This window comes from Ambystoma mexicanum, chromosome 2q (genome assembly GCF_040938575.1).
Source record: "Ambystoma mexicanum isolate Mex_15411 chromosome 2q, UKY_AmexF1_1, whole genome shotgun sequence".
NCBI classification, from domain to species: domain Eukaryota; kingdom Metazoa; phylum Chordata; class Amphibia; order Caudata; family Ambystomatidae; genus Ambystoma; species Ambystoma mexicanum.
In genome coordinates, this window is record NC_090924.1 from 1035162545 (window position 1) to 1035177900 (window position 15356).

The following is a 15356-nucleotide window of genomic DNA, read 5'->3' on the forward strand; positions in this document are numbered from 1 at the left end:
TGAGTACCATTAGCAACTCCGGACACGTGTTTCTGCCATGATGAACATCCCAAGTCAGGGGAAGCTGGGCACTTCTAAGCACCCTGCGTAAGGGGTCCACATCGGTATCGCCCTTAGTAATGTAAGGTTAAACCCCAGGTGTTTTTAAACTATGCAAAAATGGGGGAACCCCCTAACTGAATACGAACAAAGACAAATAACCTGTTCTATGGGAGGGTCTACATCCACGTTTTATCTCACTGTATCACACAGGGGAAATGTTAATGTGCATAACATTGTGGCCACAACCGCCAGGACTGTCCAGCACTGAAGTGCAGGAAATTATCCTTTGAACAAGAGTACCAACAGCAACCCACATTTATGCATATGATGGACACAATATTGTTGACATTCTGTAATGCTAATGCCATGCAAAGCATCACCTGTGAGGTTGACACCAAACACTGAGAAGTACCATTATAAAATCTATACACATGCATATGCACACAATCATCTACATGTCCAGCAATCTACACAACACACCACAAGTCATGCAGATGAAACAGAGATCACCTTCCAAACAGATGTCGGTGTTGAAGATGCACAGTGAATACACACATGAACCCCAAACACAACACAACATATGATGGATGCCATGATCCATTGTGAGCCCATCAAGCAACATCACACAAGCACACAGAGCTGTTGTGACTTCTGAAACCGGTCACGCGTATTGTGTAACAAATGTGAACTCCTGGAGTGCACGTATAAGGGGATACAACATGGCAGTGGGTGCCATTCCACATGGCAAACCGAAGTGTGAATCATCAGTCCAGGTCTAGATCAACCAATCGCAGCCAGTACCAGGAAATGGTATCAATGATTTGAAGCGAGTCTCACAACCACCATCAAACAGGATAGAAAGCCTGTTAGGGTGTTTACTGCACAAAAGACAGTCCATACATTGTGTGACTTGTTGAATCAGCCACCGTGGATCAGCCCCATCTCTGTCTGGTTGCTTTTGACAATCTGTACCACTAGCCTTTACATTGCCTTTATATTGGTCCAGTGAAGCTATTGGCTACTTTGTTCCACACAAGCCCCCAAAGACCCCGGTGAAAACGAACTCCTTCCTAATGGACATGTTGTTCCAGCTCACAGGCATCTTTCAGAGAAATGTTTTTGAGGCTGCATGAAATGGGGGCTCACTACTGGCCAAAACATCAGACAGCCTAAGCCAGTGCAGCATTGAGTAGACAGGCACGAATCGCAACCAACAGCGCACATGTTCAAACCCACATTAAAGATTGGCAACAATGCTGCCTGTAAAGTTAGTCAGTTCTGCCCTTGAACACATGGGCGGTTGTGTTAAGTATTTCAATCAGGTGATACACCCTGGTCTCAGCCTAGTATGTAGCGCATAGCTGAAATGCTTATTTTATTATATCTATTGGTTCAATATTTTGAGTGATACCACTCATATCACACCCCTTCTCAAATACCCTAGGTCAAGGTGGACCAGGAATCAGGCTGGTTGGTAAAGGTAATATTTATTTATTTATAATTCAAATCAAACATACTTTTGAATAGGGAGCAGCAATCAGGTGATACACCCTGGTCTCAACCTAGTATGTAACGCATAGCTGAAATGCTTATTTTATTATATCTATTGGTTCAATATTTTGAGTGATACCACTCATATCACACCCCTTCTCAAATACCCCAGGTCAGGGTGGACCAGGAATCAGGCTGGTTGGTAAAGGTAATATTTATTTATTTATTTATAATTCAAATCAAACATACTTTTGAATAGGGAGCAGCAATCACCAATGTGGTGACAATAACAAATAAGAAAGTATGTAAGGCACTTAAATTCACTCTTTAGCAACACAAAATATAAAACACCAGAGAAAAGAACACTTTGGCTTGTTTGGAAAGTTAGCACTTAAGTGAGGATTTCCGCCTGCAATATTCCTCAACCCACAAACAAACAATTCTAAATAGATATAAGGAAGCAGCAGGTAATCAGGAACAAGGAATGGAAAATAGAATTCGAATCCAACCTTCCCTCCCAAACAAGAGAGAAAAACAGATTTGAAATCTCACACTTTAAAAAGACATTCAGAAATGGCTGGCTAAAACAATGAATGTGTGCAAAAATCCTAAAATTAGTACAAATCTCTATGGGAGCAACATTGGAAAGGTACTAACAACCATGAGCTATAGTTTGAGCAAAAATAAACACTTTGAATCTGAATGGAAGGTTGAAAATAATTTAGAATAAAAATCACACATGTAAAATTTTGCAAAATTGTGGAATCCCACCTAAAATTAACTTAATGGTTTTTTAAGAAAAACGGGTGAAATACATTGATTTGGAGTTTTTGGGTTGGGGTGTAGCTAGAGGTCTTAGGTATAATCCAGAGTTGAAATTAAGTCTCTAGCTATTATTTATTTATTTAATAATAATATGCTTATAGCAAAAAGTTTTGCATATAGATCCTGTAAAATCACCAATCACAAATAAAATGCATTTTTGTTTTAAAACATATCAATCCCATTTGATAGCTCAGTTAAAATATATACTATAATCGCATAAAATTTCATCATATAAAATATTAAGTTCATATCATGTCCACCAAGTATTCTTTGCCACGTGTCTAGACTATTGCACTTATACATATTGTTATTATATTTCATAAGATGTAGATTACGTAACCAGGTTAAACTATCACACTCACATAATATATGGTAAGCAGTTTCTAATGTATTTATCCCACATAGTCTACAGTATCTAAGTTCTTTAGGGATACCAATTGTTGCTCCGAGTATAGTTAATACATTGCATATAATTAATTTAAGCTTCAGATACCACCTGATAGTATTGCAATCTGGGTATGCACATTGATAAGAAGGTTTACGATCTCTTATTGCTAAATGATCAAGAAAAAACCCACTATTTGCTTTGGTCGCCAGATTGACTATCCTTTGATCATAATCTAGTTCATATATATTTTTTTTCAGTATTCTTTTTAGCTGCAGTATACGCAATAGCAACCAGCTAAACGTATCATTCTCTATCCATTTATTGTAGACCCCTCTCCATCTATATAATGTTAAAAAATCGACATTGTTCTCTCCACATCTAAATTGTTCCATTAACTTCACGGCAAATGTATCATTATTGAGTCTTGTCAATTTGGCATATAACATAACAGTCATTAATTGAATTCGACTGTTGACACTCTTCACTTCGCATTCTAATAATATATATTCATATGGCAAATTTTTGGGCATTCTCAGTAAAATCTTTAAAATGTAAGCTTCAAATTTCTCTAATTCATTTTTAAAATAGCATCCCCATATTTCAGCACCATACACCATACATGATACAATTTTCGCAGAGTAAAGTTTCAACACAGTACATATGGAAATATTCCCTTGGCCTCCAATAAATTTGCTTAAAGCCATAGTAGCAATCATGCACTTTCTTTTGGTTTCATTCCAATGCTTTTTCCATTTAAGTTTGTTATCAATAATGATACCCAGATATTTATATTTATTTACGACTTCAATCCGTCTGTTATCTATCGACCATATTGGATTTTGATTTTTCATCGCCATTTTACATTCGAACTTCATAATTTTTGTTTTATCAATGTTAATGACTAAATCATTCGTTTTGGCAAACCTTTCAAGTTTGTTCAATTTTGCTTGAAGTCCTTTTGCAGTGTAATCTAATAGAAGGAGGTCATCGGCATACCCCAACCATCCAAGCCTCGCTACACCCAATTTAATATCGTTCATCTGGGTTTGTCCTACCTCTCTTAGAAACTCTGCCAGATATAAATTAAAAAGTGTTGACACTAAAGTGCAGCCTTGCTTGACACTGCGTATTGTGGGTATATCATCTGACAGTTTCCCTTCTATATCTAGACGCAAACTAACAGTCGTGTCTTGATATAGTAATTGTATCATATAAAGCAGGGCATGCGGAATTCCCCATTTTTTCAATTTGACCCATAGTTTCATACGTGAGACCGTATCAAAGCCGCAGAGAAATCGATATAAGCAACATAAACAGGCAATCTACGAGTCTTCCAAGAATATTCCACTGCACTAACTAAAATGGTTATGTTACGGGATGTCGATAACCTTGTTCTAAATTCAGATTGATTGTCAGGTAGGATCGCGCAGCTAGATATCCATTGATTAAGCTCAGTTAACAATATTTTTGCAAACATTTTGGCTGGGATATCTAGCATAGCTAACATTCTATAATTTGACGGTTCTTTGCGTGATCCTTTTTTATATATTGGCAGTATGATGCTTTTCTTCCTTGAATCAGGGACCTTTCCAAATTTTCTGATCCACTGATATAGAAAATACAGCACCTTAGGCCAGCATTCAGGAGATCGATTCAAAAGGCATTGCAGGTAGTGTCAGGTTCCGCAGCTCTCGAGCAAGGCAGTGACTTTATTAATAGTGTCAAAGAGGCAACAGTGTATGTTCCATTCCAGATCATCGCATCTTTTTTGTAGCTTGGTACATCACATGCCATACTCCCCAGGGTATTTTTAACATGAGCGATCCAGCTACTCTCAGGGATACAATTAACCAGAAGAGTTTTTTTTATTTTTATTATTAATAATGTCCCACATTGCTCGATATTTTTTTTCGTTGCTGCATTAGCCAAGGTAAGACAAATCTCATCTTTTTTTCTATTTCAGGTGAGATTTTTTCCATCTCTTATACTGACTCTTAAATTTCCGCATCCTTTCGGTTCCACATATTTCATTCTTAATTATACATTCACGAATATTTGACCTTAGCAGTTTTTTTCTTAAGTGGATGTCATTGTCAATTTTCTTGTGATGTGTCAGATTCCATTTTTCATTTACAGATCTGTAGCTAAGTTTTACCATAACTGTTGCCTTAATTTTATCGGTTACATCCTCAAATTCCTCAAAGATCTTACTTTCGCATTTCATAGGAGTACATTCATGGTTCTCAATAAAAGTATCTAGCAATAGAATAGCCATTGCATTACCTTTTTGAATATTTGTTGGGTTCCATTTAATATGATTGCCTACTTTATTTATTCCAACCTTGCCATTCATTTGATATATACGTCTGTTTTATACTTTCGCTTTTAGCAGAAGATATAAGGGCAAGTGGTCACTTTCTTCTCTACATCCAACAGCCATATCACATACTATCTCCTGGGCACTTCTATTCACAATCTATAGTCAAGGGTACTCATACTCTTTCCACATATCCGAGTCACATTTTTCATGCAATCTCCAGGGGTATTACCATATAGCACAGTCAGGTGGTATTTGTTAAATGGGTATATCCATGCCTTACTTTCGCTAGAATTATTTTGTATAAGAAAGGGTTCAGAGTTACATTAGTCCATTACAACCTCAGATTCACAATTGAGTTTTATATTTAAATCACCCACTATAATAAGTGGGGTCATATTGCTAAGAATTTTGGAAATTGTTAATATGTTCTCTTTGTTATGTTTTCCTCCAGGTGGATTATATATGTTGACTAATACAAATGTATCAATGGTTGAGGAAATACAAGATACTATTACTATTAATACCATGCTAGTGGATTCTTTATGTTTAATTCCACTCCATGGTCGTTTAATTGAGGTCATGAGTCCTCCCTTAGGCCAGCCTCTAGGGCCTTGAGAGGCATTGCATGTAAGATTACTACGTCCATCGAGTTCACATTCATTTACAATCCATGTTTCTAGTAGTGCGATGATTCCAAACATACTGATGTTATCTAAAAGCCCATCATCACCTGTATAATGTGCATTTCCTCGAGTGTTCCAAGATAATATAATTTCATTTTCACCAGGGACACGCTTGAAAATGAGATTTAAATGCTACAGGTAGCCACTACAAGTATACAACGAATTCCTGTGGGTCAAGCATTGTGAACCCATCTGTAGTCGGATCAGTATAAATGTCAGAAAGAAAACCATCAATCTTCTTTTATCAGTAAAAATTAATATATTGCAGCTCCATTGGATAACATTTGAATCTTATATTCTCGATAAGGATGTAGCTGCGACTGTAGTTAGAGCAAAGGACCTATTAGGGGGCGTTTGCTTTTAACTTCCAGGAGATCGAGTGAATGTAATCTACCTCAATCGACCGGCGTACACCAGGAACAATAACAAGACGTCTACAGAAGCAAGTGAGCTGGGTATTAGGATAATATGTGTTTACAGCGGCTTAGAAGTATTTTCACCTCCGCTCTTCATCACACACTAATGTTACTCCCCCCCTGATTATTCCCCAGAGCGGCACCTTTTAACAACGGGCAACCGTGTCTCCGGTGAGAGGCCCTCACAGCGAGGTTGCTTGTCAACTGGGAACGGTACACGGACTAAGCCGCACCGTGGCCGTATCGAAATGACAGAAACAACAGCTATAAGACCCAGAATGAGTCGTACAACATATTCAAGATGTTGTTACATGTTAGGTGAGTAAGCACAGCTTGCACCAATTAATGTTGCCATTTAAGTTTAGAGATTTATACTCTGTTTCTGCGTAGTGAAATGCAGTAAAATAGCCTGAGTGAATCATGTCTTGAAAAACGGGGAATAAATACCGTTTGTTTTTGTATTGTAGACCCAGTGATAGCCGGTGAAGACAGACAAGAAAGGCCACAGAAGAGTTATTTGCAACTCGAAATGTCAATTTATATGACACAAAATAAGTTTAGAGAGAATGTTGATGCTGTTACCATGTATCTATTACAGACTTGTATCAACTCTGTGAATATTTGAGGAGGTGTTCCCCTGATGAAACTCCAACTCTACGTTTTGAATGAGTATGTAAGGGAGCGAAACATGTCGGGATATATGAAGGTGTATGAGATGCCAAACGGTTCTAATCAGAAGCCCAATTGGTGGTGAAAATAGGAACCACCTTTTGCTTTAACACCATTGTTATATTCACTAGGTATATAGCATTATGAATGTTTTTTATAAATATTATTGTGATCTATTCAAATGGAATGATCTATTAAATTCTCTCGTTTTTACTGATAAAAGAAGATTGATGGATTTCTTTCTGACATCTATACTGATCCGACTACAGATGGGTTCACAATGCTTGACCCACAGGAATTCGTTGTATATATTTTGGAATGTTCTTTCAGGGGGATTATTCCTTGTGGGTCATTAAATAACCCTCCAGTCTTTATTTGTGGTATTAGCCACTACAAGTAGCCATCAGGAATAGTTTTGTCAATCGGTCTAGTAACTGTTTCTTCACATAACATCTTATGGTTTATAGTATTTACATTATTTACTTTACCCTCTTGATTATTCTTTTTGGGTTTGCATTTGCTAGTTACTTCTTCGTATTTTACTTTTGGCATACAGCTTTCAATGCAAGTATATCCTAATTTCTCTCACAGTTTACCTTGACTCAGAATAAATTCATGAATTGACCGTTCATTGCACCATACATTAGTCACAATTCTAGTAGTGCTCACCAACTGATCTACTATCTTGAAGTTGTCTGAAGCAATCATCCGCAAGAGGACAATGGAAGAACATAGTGCCAAGATTTGCTGTCTATTAAGGACAACAATCTCAGCTATATCAAGTTTTTCAATTTGCAGTACCCGCGTCATCTCACTAGACTCATCCCATTCTTGTGTATTTGTTTTATCAATCTTTTTGATAGCTTTTTTAGATTGTTGAGGTTTACCATTATTTACCGCCTCATTCTTATCTGATCTTGTCTTTCTCGTATTTCTCATTCTTCCATCTTCCTCTTGTGGACATGTTGTGTTCTCATATAGCTTATATACATCTGTGATTATTTAATCAAAAGTTTATACATTTATTTGCTTTTTGTTTTTCCTCGTTCCCACCTTTTTAGGTAGACCTAGCAGCTCTACTTCAGCTTTATTCTGTTGTATCCTAGGTGGGTTGATAAAAAATTCCCTAATATCAATATCATTAGCCTTTTTTAATTTTTTGATTTTGTCTTTGGTGCTAGTTTTCGCAAGATGTTCATGTATAACGACTTTATGTTCTCTGACAAAGTTGGCTTCTTTATGTATTGATAATGATTTCGGCTCAATCTTTTTTAACTTCTGATGATTCACAGAATCATCTATTTCGTATTCATTTATTTCAATACTTTCATCAACCTCAACTATACATCCATTATTGGCCTGTTTAGATTTAGTGGTACTGTACATGGCTGCTTGTCCATAGCTTATTTTCTTACTATTATTCTTCAGTTTAACTTGTCTTTTGGAACTTTTATTTCCTCTTCTTTTCTTTTTTAGCACACTATATTCTACTACATTGTACTCATTATTGCACTCATGCGACATATTAGGTTTGGTCAAATCACGAGTACCAGTTTCTACTTTCGCCTCGGCATCTACAATTTCAATAATAGTATTCGTACTTTGATCACAAACCTTATGTTGATTTCTTGTGCTAATATCATATAGTAACAAAGAGTGTATCGCTAGCTTACTTTCTACTGAATCACATTTTTCAACAAGCGTAACTAAAACATTTTCAAGTGCTTGGAATAGCTCTTCTGAGTTCATACTAATAAAACCTGTCTCATCTAAAATCACTATTTTACTAGCATTAATTTTATTTTCCTGAGGGCTTTCCAGTTGTTTCTCTAATGTTTTATTATTAATAGCCAAACGTGTTTGACCAATAACAATTATACCAGAGCTTGAGTCAATTTCAAACCGCTCACCAGGATTTAGGAGCTCAATGTTTTCGCAATCAGTATCTTCAATTATGGACTCAAATTGAATTACAGTATTAATACTCTCAGGTATACTTAGATTGGCTGGGGAAGCATTACTCATCTCTAGATTAGATAAAGTACGGCTTATCACTTGCGACAGTAGTTTACTACTGATACAGGGAAAGGCCATGGTTAGCTCATTCATAATTTCCAATGTGCTGCATTCAACTTCTTTCGGAGTCATCGACGGTATAGCTACTTGAGTCACTTTAGAACTAGGCTGCCCAATTTTGCTAAAGAAAGTTGTCATTTTTGCAAGTTTGCAATCGGTCAGGAGCCCAGGTTGTGAGATAATCTTACGTTTACATGCACAATTAGTTCTGGGTTCATTCAAATTATTAAAATTACCAAAATTAGCTTGCTTCATTTTATGGTGTACTGGGTCATACCATTTCTCATGGGAGTTTTTTGTGGAACGTAGTTCCATAGCTTTATTCACACTCTAAAATTAGCTTAACACTAGGCAGACATTATATGTACTCAGTAGAAGTTAAAAAGCTATCTATCATATAAAGATTACAAAATTAATCCTTTTCTACCTACCGCACACCGTACACAGTAAACAGTTAACAGTGTACTTCAAGTACTTCCAGGTGCGCGCGCAGGTGCGCTGCACTCTGGGTATTTCAAGCTTTCTAGAAGGGACACGGGGAGAGACCTTAACAGCAGGTCCAATCACTTCGTTTCTAGGAGGCAAGAGAGAAGAGTGTCAGCAAGGGGGCGTGTACTAGGTATAGCAACACTAGTATTCAAATATTTGCGTGAGGCGTCAGCATCTCATTCATTGGGCTCTGCCATGGCAGAGTCAAGTCAAAACACTCGTTCAGAGCAACTGGGAAGTGAAATCACGCTGCAACATCTGTGTTGCAGCGTGAGACGTCCTCTTCCTCTCAGGGCTACGCCGCGGTGAGTTAAATCCGTGCTTTCCAGCATATGCAGTCTTCAATAAAAAATCAAGCGTTCCCAGCAGCGTTCCCCACAGTTAACAGTGTACTTACTTCAAGTACTTCCAGGTGCGCGCGCAGGTGCGCTGCACTCTGGGTATTTTAAGCTTCCTAGAAGGGATACGGGTGAGGGACCTTAAAGGCAGGTCCAATCATTTTGTTTTTGGGTCAGGCAACATCTGTGTTGCAGCGTGAGACGTCTTCTTCCTCTCAGGGCAATGCCTCGGTGAGTTAATTCCGTGCTTTTCAGCATATGCAATCTTCGATGCAGATCGAACGTTCCCAGCAGTGTTCCCCACAGTTAACAGTGTACTTCAAGTACTTCCAGGTGTGCCTAGCTATAACATTGAGGAAGATATGCAATGTTGAATGAGAGGCGTTTTTAGAAAAATGGGGTAGTGAAAACAGAAAAGAAACTCAGTTTGGACAAGAAAATATTTACTATAATGTTACTCTATGCTAGAGCATTCTGGCCAGAATACCAAGGAGGGACACAGTAAGCTCTAGAGTTGATTCATGACTTCAACACCAGATCCCCATTGTCCGCTCTGGCGGAACCAGTCGGATAACTCAAAGTAGGATGGATAGTTTAAGATTTACACAAGATAAAATGACTAAAGAAATGGCGCTTAGCAAGATAAATCAAAGACAGGATTGCAATAATGATTCTGACAATGTTACAAGTTATAAATGTAAGGATAGATGGTTTAGAGATAGGGATGAGACAAGGCAAGGTATGATATGGTTTTCTATGATTCCTCTTAATACTTACAGTCCACTTTAATTTAGGATTTTGGACCGTCAAGGGTTCTGGTCATCACACGGATTGGGTCTAATCAAGGACAGCTGGGCAAATCTGGCGGGACAGGATCATCTAGGCAGTTCTGGTCACCGGACTGCACTGGACTGGCCCTTCTGGTTGCTGGAGACTGGAGATCAGTGGGATGGTGAGTTTGCAGGCATGCATCTAGCAGTAGCAAGCCAGAGTGGATCAGGATTCTTCCCTTGGGTTTTTGTGATTTTTAGAATTTGAGGCCTAGCTGAAAAGGGGTTCAGCAATGCATAGGCCTCGGTTTTGCAATGAAATCTGGAATCAGGAGCAAGCAGGATGAAGAAATCAGGAACAGGACGCCACGCAGGAAATCAGGAAGAAAGTCAGGAATCAGTGGGTGTGTGTGCTGTCAGGTTCCCTTATTTATCATTCCAAATGACAACAGTAAAGTATATGGCAGGGGCAGGCTTATTACCAACACCCATAATGCTAGGATTGGGCAAGAGCATAGTTTCCGCCTTGTTCTTCACTGATTGGATCACAGAAAAAGATGTCATGTTTATGGGATGATTATTACAATGACTAGAAACCTCCCATAGCCACTGGAACCAAAATTCAACTTTGCCCTAAATACATATTTGTACAGTTATAACTTCTGAGAAAATCTGATGCACAGGTTACATATTTGGCCTAAAACTTCCCAACTTTGTACACAGATGCGCATTTACCCCAGGGATGTGTGTACAAATTGTTATGCGTGCAATATCAATACTTTCCCCACAATCTGTTATTCTTTAAAACTTCTGTTCCTTATGCAGTAATGAGTTCTACCAAGATTTCACGGAAAGAGCATAACATTAGATTTAAAACTACAACTTTTCATATTTTTCCTCATTCGTGCTACAAAGTTAAATGTCTTTTAAGTTCAGTTACAAAATAGGCTTTTTAAAACCAAGAGGAAGTCTACTGTCACTTAATCATTTTTTTTTCTTTTCCCCATCTGCAAGCACATGTCAATTCCTTTGAAGCAGGATGAGGGGCCTCTCTTTTTTTAATTGAAGTTTCCTGCCCCTCACACTTGACAGGTGAGAGTCTTAGCCTGCTATTATCTAAGCCTGGAGTAAAGACGAATGTCTGATGACGACTTGGGAAGTCCCTTTGTCCTGGCTATTCAAAGTCTCCAAGCTAGCAATTAGACTTTCCTGCCCCAGAAGTTTATGAGGTGTCACCCTTTTTCAAGGCTAGCAACTGGCAGAGCAAGTTTTTTTTATATAGTTTGCCAACTCAGCCTGGGTTTTAGCTTTGATTTTCTCCTTTTAAATCTTATCTTTAAACCTATAGAATTAAAATAGTTCATACGTGTATTTTAACAGTAACAAATCCATTAACATTTCTAAGTAATCAGGCCTCTACACAACAATGTACTTTTAAATAGGCGATTTTCCCCCTTCAGTCAGGAAAAAGCACATTTTACTAAATGGGTTTCTTTAAACCCGGTTTTCATCTCCAGCAAATATACACTTTCTGCAGCTATCATTCTTGTCTTGAGTGCTGGAGTTGTTTTGCAGCATGGATATAGTTGCAGGCATCTATTTAGAGTCTTTCTCTGAACAGCTGATTCTTCATACTGTTGCAAAGAAAATAGACATGTTTCCCGTGAAAAATGAAAACAAAGCCCATGGTTGATTTCTCAAGGATACATTTGACAGGAGCTGTCATTCAAATGAGGCCGGTTCCTCTGAGACACAAGAAATGATCCTGGGCATTGCAGGGCCTTTTTACTCACAGTGGTTCATGAGAAATTGATGAATTTAGCACCAAGCAGCACTTTTAAGGTTGAGAAAATGTCATTTTAAAGAGGCATTTTGGGTTTACAGCAAAGTAATGCTGCCTCTTTCCCTTCGCTCCATGTAAAATGTTGCAGATCACACTGTCACATTCCTGCAGTGAGTACTCTGTTTCACCCCACCTTAAATGTGTGTGGCAGGGTGGTGCATCCATTTTCTGGTTGTTACAAACAGGCAATTTCGAGATCTTGGCATGCACAGGAGTCAGCACGTCCATTTTGTGCTGTTTCTTGCACCAATGCAACAAAATGATGTAGCACAGCTGAGTGGGTCAAACTATCCCACAGTTGTTCCATTACTGGACATGGTCTGCAAAATTGTTTCATGTGGTAAAGGTAGTGCAGTTGTACAGCAAATCAAACCATAACAAATCCACACTGGTATGATATTGTATTGTATTGTATTTTTTTATTTATATATCGCTCTTTCCCCAACTGTGTGGCCTCAATGTGCTTTTTCCTTGGTTGAACACCATTGGTGACTGTAATCAATGTGGTCCTAGAAACAATATATAAAAACAGAATTCCCACACATGTAGCTATTAATAGAGAAGAACAAAGGCCATAAATACAAAATGTAATTAGAGATCCATTGTGAAAATGTTCTTCATTGGTAAATGCACATAATACCCAGCTGTGTTGCTACAAAGCATAAAAGACATACATCTCTCTAAGGTGCTGTGGGATCAAATACCATAGAAAATTAAGATAACATTTTTCAACAAAGTCAATTGGGGATTGGTTAAATAAAACCAAATATATTGGAAAATACAGATCACGATATCTAAAGTCTTATGAGTATAAGAAATGTATTTGCTGGGGGCGCTGTTGAGCAGCCGTCAAGATGGCTGCTTAGCTTTTTAGCTCTGTGCACAGCTGCTTTTCATCCGAGGACATCTGCGGTCTGAAGTGTCTCTGCGCCTATCTGGTCGACCCCCTGTCCTCTCCATAACTGGGGCTACGTGGCGCTGCGGTCCAGATGCGAATCGGACCCCGGGAGCCGGAGATCTCCGTGAGCAATATCCTCGAGCCTGCTGTGGCGCGCGGCGGCCCAAAGCAACATTGTCCTCGGCTCACGCCGCCCCACTGTTGCCTTCTGCCTGCCCGCCTACTGCATCTTTCCACTGGGCTGCCTGACTGTGGCACGTATCGCGAGTGGTCTGTGACCCGCGCTGGAAGCGCTGTGGACTGGGCTGCACCCTCGCTGGCCCGACATCCGCAGCCTGGGCTGCGCCCTGCACGGGCCCGATCCGGCCTGTCCCCCCGCGCCGCTGCCGGGATCATCTGGCATTGTTGCGGCCAGACCTGCCGGTTGGGGAGCCTGATATCGGGGGGCCCTGGTCCGCTTCTCGCCCGTGCCGCTTGGCACCCGGGCGGTGCGTCCCTCCCGGAGGAGCTGAACCTTTTGCTTGGCTGCCGCGCTCGGCGGCCGTTGGCCTGTGACCTGCTTTGGAGGCGCCGTGGGCTGGGCTGCGCTCCCGCTGGCCTGGCATCTGCGGCCTGGGCTGCGGCCTGCATCTTCCCGCTCCGGCTTGTCCCCCCGCACTGCTGCCGAGACCAGACCTGCTTCTTGGAGCGCCTGAAACTGTGGAGCCCTTGCCCGCTCCGCACCCGCACTGCTCGGTGTCTGGGCGGTGCGTCTTCTCCGGAGGAGCTGCACCTACTGCCTGACTGGATCCTCGGAGGCTGTGACTCAGGTGAGGAGCTGCTGGGGCTGCTGCGCGCTGGAATTGCATTGACCCCGTTTCCCAACTACTGCAGGCCATCCCCGGCCTGGGCCTCTCCCCGCGCTGTGCAGCCCCGGCTGGTTCCCGTGCCGCGCTGACTGGCCTCCTGCTCTGGGCCCATACCCGGCGGCGCTGCTGCTGCTCCGCGCCCCGGCGGGCCTCTGATTGCCCCGCTGCCACCTTGCTCCAGGCTTAATGAACCTTTGCTTAACAGAGCCGTGGCCCACACCTGCACAATTTCCGGTGTGCCCGCCTTGAGCGGGAGGGGGGCCCTGCCGCGACGCTCTCTACCTGTCACTACACCGCCTGCCAGCTAAGCACTACTACTCTGGCACAGTGTTGTGTCTTTACTGGACATTGCCTTCACTGCTCCATGCAATATCCGCCTGTGCACTAGTGCCCACGCTCCTGCCATTTGTTCTTCCTGTGGTGCTCACTTGGGGACTGTTCCGGATACTGACCTCGTCCACTAAGGTGGCGGGGTCGCACTATCCTTGCAGCCACTTCATATTCCCCTGACGCTGTTGTTCCTGCCGCCTCTGTCTAAGATTTGTTTGGGCGATTTGGATTGACGGGCTGGTCCACTGACCTGTGTTTCTTTGACTGCGGGACTTGCGGTGGGGCCTCTCCCGCACCTCCACACCGTGTGGCCTCTTGTCTCAACACTCTTACTCAGGTCTCTACTCTGGCCACTCAGTGCCCTTACTACATTATCTCTAATGTCCAACAGATCTAGGAATACCAATAAAACCGGGGCCATGGACAAATTCGCTAAAGCCGACTCGGCCCACACATCAAGCGATCCAGCTGACGACTCGCCTTGCGCCGAGGCACCTGCCACTGACCTCACAGCAATAATGGAATCCATGGCTAGAAACTTTGCAGCCTTTCACGAAAAGCTCAATGACATTAATGCCAATGTAGCATCGCTCAGAGCCAAACTGGATCAGCAGGGGATGAGAATCACGGAGGCTGAAAACAGGATTGGAACCAACGAAGATAATATAGCTACACTCCAGGGCACTGTGTCCACTCTGGTCTCAGACATGAAGGCGGTCAAGGCCAAATGCGATGACCTCGAATCTAGGTCACGTAGAAACAACATACGCATCGTTGGTGTCCCTGAAAATGCACTGAAGGGTCGACTGGAATCGGCGGTCGAGGATCTCTTGAAGGATCTATTGGGCAATCCAGACATGTCTCACTTCTTCTCCATTGAGAGGGCCCATAGGGCACTGTCACCGCGGCCTAAACCTGGTGACTTTCCGA

The 15356-nt window shown here is 41.2% G+C and overlaps 1 protein-coding gene across 3 annotated transcripts in view; it reads left to right on the forward strand.

The window, feature by feature from the left end:
• The window catches only part of ABCB1 (ATP binding cassette subfamily B member 1), a 777038-nt gene that overhangs the window by 206386 nt on the left and 555296 nt on the right, over nucleotides 1-15356 (forward strand). The window lies entirely within an intron of this gene.